Source organism: Lagopus leucura, unplaced genomic scaffold (assembly GCF_019238085.1).
Source record: "Lagopus leucura isolate 7727_CA_CO unplaced genomic scaffold, USGS_WTPT01 27-124_obj-0_obj, whole genome shotgun sequence".
Taxonomy (NCBI): Eukaryota; Metazoa; Chordata; class Aves; order Galliformes; family Phasianidae; genus Lagopus; species Lagopus leucura.
In genome coordinates, this window is record NW_024967149.1 from 25254 (window position 1) to 31367 (window position 6114).

General features: G+C 41.2%; 2 long non-coding RNA genes across 2 annotated transcripts; one reads left to right on the plus strand and one right to left on the minus strand.

The window, feature by feature from the left end:
• Positions 1–2482: 2482 nt before the first annotated feature.
• LOC122192978 lies at positions 2483–4711 on the minus strand. The gene is made up of 3 exons (XR_006182759.1): positions 4607–4711; positions 3172–3429; positions 2483–3014 (listed from the first exon to the last, which is right to left on the minus strand). It is a non-coding gene; the product is annotated as an uncharacterized LOC122192978 (long non-coding RNA).
• Positions 2506–5716, plus strand: LOC122192977. The gene is made up of 3 exons (XR_006182758.1): positions 2506–2818; positions 4624–4706; positions 5663–5716. It is a non-coding gene; the product is annotated as an uncharacterized LOC122192977 (long non-coding RNA).
• The last annotated feature ends 398 nt before the right edge of the window (positions 5717–6114 follow it).

Below are 6114 nucleotides of genomic sequence, written 5' to 3' on the forward strand. Positions count from 1 at the left end.
GAAATAAAAATGATTGCGTTGTGGAGTTGCTTAGAAACTCAATGTATTATGTTAATCCAAATTTGGCTGTATTTTCACTGCTTTTTGTACTTCTGCTGGGTGCTGAGGCATTACAGTGTGAGGCTTCTTACAATATGCTGATTGATTTTCACTGAACAAAAAAATAATGCTTCCAAATAGCAAGTCTGCAGATCACTTTGCTTCTCCATCAGTGGTGTTTTTCTAAGTAACACTGAAACTGGCTTCCCATACCAAGCTTTAAGTTTGTTTAAGTAAGTTTCAGATCTGAAAACGCCGGGAAGGAGCACAACATGTATCATGGCTTTTCAGACTAGGGAAAAAGTAAGAAGACAACCAGATTGCAAGTGATTTAAACTGCTGCAGTGCATGGGTACCTTGGGCCAGTTTAAGATAGGACCTACTTCTTCACATCCAGTTCCTACAGATGGAGTTGAAGCCAGAGGAACATATGGGCAGCTCTCACCTGTAAGCTGGTAAGTTTGGTCATCTCCATCTGCTTACAGCATAGGGCTGGTAGTTTTAAACACTGTCTCCATCCTCTGAGAAGCATACCATTAGAACACTAGCAGCGACTTGTACCCTATGTGCTTTAAAGGAATGCAGTCCTGCTTTAAGCAGAAGATAGGACAAGAAAACCTCACAAGATCCCCTTCACCCTGGACGACCCCATCATTCTAAGGCTGGTCTGATGCATTTTGTGGCATGAGGAGCCAATGTCACTCACAAAATCTGAATTCATCATTTGGTTCTCAGTCTGTGTGAATGTGCATATATGTAAGATATGCGCATGTATGTAACATACTGGAGAAATCATGTAGTTTGCCCACTGTGTCTGCTGTGAAATACTGGCCCCAAACTTTTAGGGATTGAAAACTATAATGTTCAAAATTCAAAAGTTTGCCATGGCAGTGCAGATGCTGGGTGCCTCCTCTGTCCTGTGACAGCCGAACATCTCTCCCTGTTTGAATCCTATCAGCGACAGGATGAGCAGCTTGTGTAAAGACCAGGAGGCTTATGAATGATAGAATCACAGAAATACAGAATATCCTGAGTTGGAAGGAACCTGTGAAGATCACTGAATCCAATTCCTGACTCCACACAGCACCACCTAAAATTCTAACTCGACGTTTAGAAGCATTGTCCACACACTCTTTGAACTCTGTCAGCTCAGTGCCTGTTCCATGCCCACCAACCTCTTGTGAAGAGCCCTTTCCTAACAACCACCTGACCCTCCCGAAGTTGCACCCAGTGCAGGAGGTGAGGCCGCACAGCACAGAGCAAAGTGGCACAATCTCTCCCTTTGCCTGCTGGTAGTGCTGGGCTTAATGCATCCCAGGCTGCTGTTGGCCTTTGGGCTGCCTGGGCACACTGCTGCCTCATGTCTACTTTGTTGTCGACCAGGATCCCCAAATCTCTTTCAGTGAGTCTGCCCTCCAGCATCACATTCCCCAGTTTGCATGTATAGCTGGGGTTGCCCCACCTCAGCTGCAGAATTTGGGACTTACTCTTGTTGAACTTCAGGTAGTTGGTGATTGTTCAGCTTCCTAATTCGTTAAGCTCTCTCTGCCAGATGTAGATCTGCCAATATTTATACAAAAATCTAGGCATACATAGTTCTTATCATGTTCTAGTCCTGTTACAGGAGCAGAAAGCTAAAAGAGATCTAAAAGAGACAGAGCAGAAGTGACAGTGTGAATGAATATAGAGCGTACCTCACAGACCACAACTTCAGAGGAAAGCACAGATATGCAAATTTTCTTTCCTTGTGTATTTGTGTGTTTAGGGTTATGAGAACCAACAGGATTGTACCCCAGTGCACAGAATTTCCTCTCTGAGATATCAGATTGTTCTGGCTTTGGCTTATTTCATTTAGAACATGCTTGCACATGCAGATCTTTTGGTCTTGATAATATTGTTCTCTTCCCCTGGCTGAGGAATCCATGAGATCTGAAATAACCTCTCCTGGGGTATAAAGGAGTGAGATGGATAAAACGCCGCAGTCTTCAATGAAATATAATCCTTATTATTTCTACAATAAAGAGAATGAGTAAGTCACTTAGAAAAGACCATGCTGACCTTTTATTTCAATGCATTATTTTGTTTTGTATATAAATACAAGAGCAATTTTCAAAAAGTTCATGCTATTGAAACGATTAACAAGCACTTGTGACTTAGTATTTTGTAAACATAATAAAATTTTGAGTAAGAGCAAGACCTTTTTACATCTGTGCCATTTGTCAAATGTATCTAAAGAGCCCATTGCAAATGACACTCTTCACAACAGGACTGTTTGAGAGTGGGGACAGCAGAGTCTGGGAGAGGCACTGAGATGTGGCTTTCCTTCCTTGCATTAATCTGTGTTCAGGTGTCTTGTTCTTGCACAATGTTAAATGGAATTTCTTGCAAGTGCTCAATGGCAGTCACTCAAAAATCTATGGAGTTTCTCCAGCAGACAAGAAACTTGTTAGTAGGGCTAAAGGGAGCAGGAGCTGCCTAAATACAGGAAAAGGCAAGGTATGATTCAACTTGTTACAGTTATTTCATTTCCAATTAAGCCAAGGCCCAGTAAAATTTACCATGTATTATTTCCCTTCCTAGGTCACAGCTCCATCTGCCATCTCCCTATGGGCACTCGAGGTACAGTGTAGAGAATTATTGGTTATAAACACAGCTGGGACATTCAGCACTTGTTGCTGTTGAAGATCGCAGAGCCACCAAGTGGACGAGGTTGGCAGGAACCTCTGGAGAATGTCTAGCCCAACCCCTGCTCAAGCAGGTTGCCCAGGACCGTGCCCAGGTGGGTGTAGAAGATCTCCCAGGAGGAGACTCCACAACCTCTCTGGGCAGCCTGTCACTGTTCTGTTGCTTCACAGTAGAGTTGCTTCCAGAGTGTTTCCTGATGTTCACACAGAATCTCTTGGCAGATTGTCTCTTGTCCTGTCACTGGGCACCCACAAAAAGAGTCTGGCTCCTCCATCACTGAATGGACTTGGCTTTGGAGAGAGGAGTATAACCTCACTATGTGCCATCGGGCTTAGAACTGTCCTTCAGGAAATTAGCTTGCTTAGGCTTTATTATCAGAAAATAATAATTAAAGATACATCTGTACTAGTTTGTTGCATAGGCTGAAGAAAAGTTATCCATACTTACCAATAGCACCATCCATATTTCCGATAGGACTAGCCACAGGTATTATTATTCTTGTTCTCATAAGGCTGTAGGAATATCTCTTTGTGTGCTTTACACTTTCAGGATATGGGTACCTTGTCTAGAGGTGGGAGCACCACTTTTGCATGGTGCTGAATATCTCCTTAGCCAGTTCAAGTCATCTGTCCCAGGTGGTTAGGGTAAGAAGCAGAAATCCTTCATGTTGTGCAAGCAGTTTTCAGCAATAGCTAAAACACTGATCTGTGAACAGGTAAAACATCTGTGTGATACCAACATTGTTTTGGTAACAAGTACAAAATACAGCACCTTACCAGCTGTTATCTGGAAAACAAACTCCATCCATACCATGTTTCCTCCTGGAGGTTTTACTTTTCACAGTGCTAACAGACTAACAGAGCAGCCCTTATGTATGTTGGCATGAATTGCAGTTTTTTTTTTTTTTTTTTTTTTTTTTTTTTTTTTTTACCATGACCATGTATTAAACAGCCACATTAAAGACTATTTTGCACAAGCAGTTCTGACTTTAAAAGTAATCCAGATTGCATGAACAAATGAATGTACATAGCTGTGTGTATAAAAATTCTAGCACATACATTATGAATATTAAATTCCTATTTATTTACATTTAAAATTATTTTATTTATTTATGTTTTACCAATATTGTTTAATATAACCACAGTTAAAATAAATTCACAGTTATTTGCTTCCCAATTAATGTATGTCATCCACAGCTGCCATGAGCAACTGTGCTCCCAGATCTCTCCCAGAACTACAACCTGGTCATTTGTCTGTATCAGCTCTATCTGGAAATAAGGACTGACTGAAAAAGCAGGGTAACAAACCGAGAGCAGATAGTTAAAAAGGCAGAAGGAGAAAGAATCTTGATTTTCAGTTTAAAAAAAAAATAATGCTATTATACTGTAACTCTGGTAATTTGTCAAACACGCAGGCTTTGCTAATTTGAAGTTGAAAAGCTTAGCAGAAGTGACACTCTCTTGCATGTTGTTTCCTCCACCACTTGTGCAGGCTGTAGTAGGATGTAATTAAACATTTTAGAAATGCTTAATTCCCTCCAGTCTGTTCAAAGCAGTGCGAAAGCCACATCTTAACACTGTGCTGCTCCACCTGACTTAGTTTGCTTGCTCACTTTTGAGCCTTCACGTCTGGCATTAGGTTCTCACCTTCACCTTCTAGCGATTACAGAGATTTGCTCTGACCTTCATATTCACCGCTCCCTGCTGTCTTTTGCCGGCTGGAATTGGAACTGGCATTGGCGGTCCTGCAGCGATTTTGCCTGAACCAGTTCCATTAGTTCAGATCCACGCACCTCGACACACGGTCCAGCCACTAGAGGGGGCAGAGACTTGCACTGGGGAAACAGAGCTTAAGATGAGATTTTGTGCAATGCATTACTTACGTGGCTTTGTCTTTCAGAGGAAAACCGGTCAGACAGGAGACTGGAAAGCAAAACCTGAAGGAGACTTTCAGGCTGGCAGTACAACAGCTTGCTAGGAGAGGTAGGTCTGTGTACCTGGGTGTTACTCTCCTCTGCCAGTAATACAGGGTGAGCTCTCCTCCATGGAGCAGTGCTAAGAATGCAAACAATTATACTGGTGAAATACTTTGAGATACTGGGAGACATTGGAGTCTCACACAACAAATCTGATGCTAGCACCCAGCACCCCCTCCTGTCTTTTGAAGCACTGCAGTTGTTTGCCATGCTGAAATTAAGGAGCCAAACCTTTTCCTAGTTTTTTAGATTGGTTTGGTTGGCTCTGTATCAAAGTCACAAGCTTGGTACAAAATGGTACGCAAGCAACACAATGTATGCAAAAAGTACTCACAAACCTAGTGAGGACTTCCTCTGAATGTAAAATACGAGGGCAACTCCAAAAGTAATGCCTCCTATTTTATTGTGCTCTTTGTTATTATGCTCTTTGTATCTATTGTAGTTTCCAGGGAAATAAATAGGAGGCATTACTTTCAGAGCAATCAATGTAATAAATGCTTCCTGTGCAGCATCATTTGCTGTGGGCTGGTTGCTCACTCTCCTGTGCTTCTTTACAATCTCCCTAGCCTAATTTGGCTGAAAGGAGACAAGTATATTCTCTCATTTATGAACTGGCTGGAAGGCATCTGGGATTTCATAACAGAGTAAAATAAATTGTAAGCTAGAAAAATTGAACAGTTTGTCTTGTTGTTTGAGGGCATTAAGTGGGGACTCCACAGGAAGCACCAGCTTCTAAAGTATCTGTTGAAATACCTCATTGAAAGAACATTTCCTGTCAGGCAGACAGTGGCGCTTTAGTTAGAAACAGTGAAAATTCACTGTTTCGAATGAAACAGGATTCAAATGAATGAATATTAAGCGCTACTGCTGTTGCCATGCTGCTGTGGATACCTGAGAGTATTGATGATAAAGAAGTTTTAATCAATCATGGTAATTTACTTTCCAATTTTGTCATTCACTTAGATCAACAGATCGTGGTGAGACTTTCTATGATGCTAAGAGTGAAGTGATTTCCAGGTTAGTAAAATATGATTGTTATTGACTTCTTGATTATATGATTAATGACTTCTTGAATGCATGATCTGTAAAGCCATACCACTGTGTCTTAAAACACTTTAAAATTGAAAATAGTGGTTATGTTTCAAGCTAACAATGCTCTAATTCAAGTATGTAATAGAAATATTAGTTAAGAGGCCTTAATGGGAAGAGAAGAGTGAAAGAGCCAAAATAATTTTTAACATGTAACACATCAACAGCTGGTTTTTTGGAGATGAGGATCAGGAAAACCAGAAGACGAGATGGGAAAGAAGAACATATTTCTGCCTGTGGTGGGAAATGAAACCCACAGACTGCCAAAAGGAATTGTCAGAGGTGGCTCCTGTAGTCATCATTAGCAATAAAAGCAGAACACACAC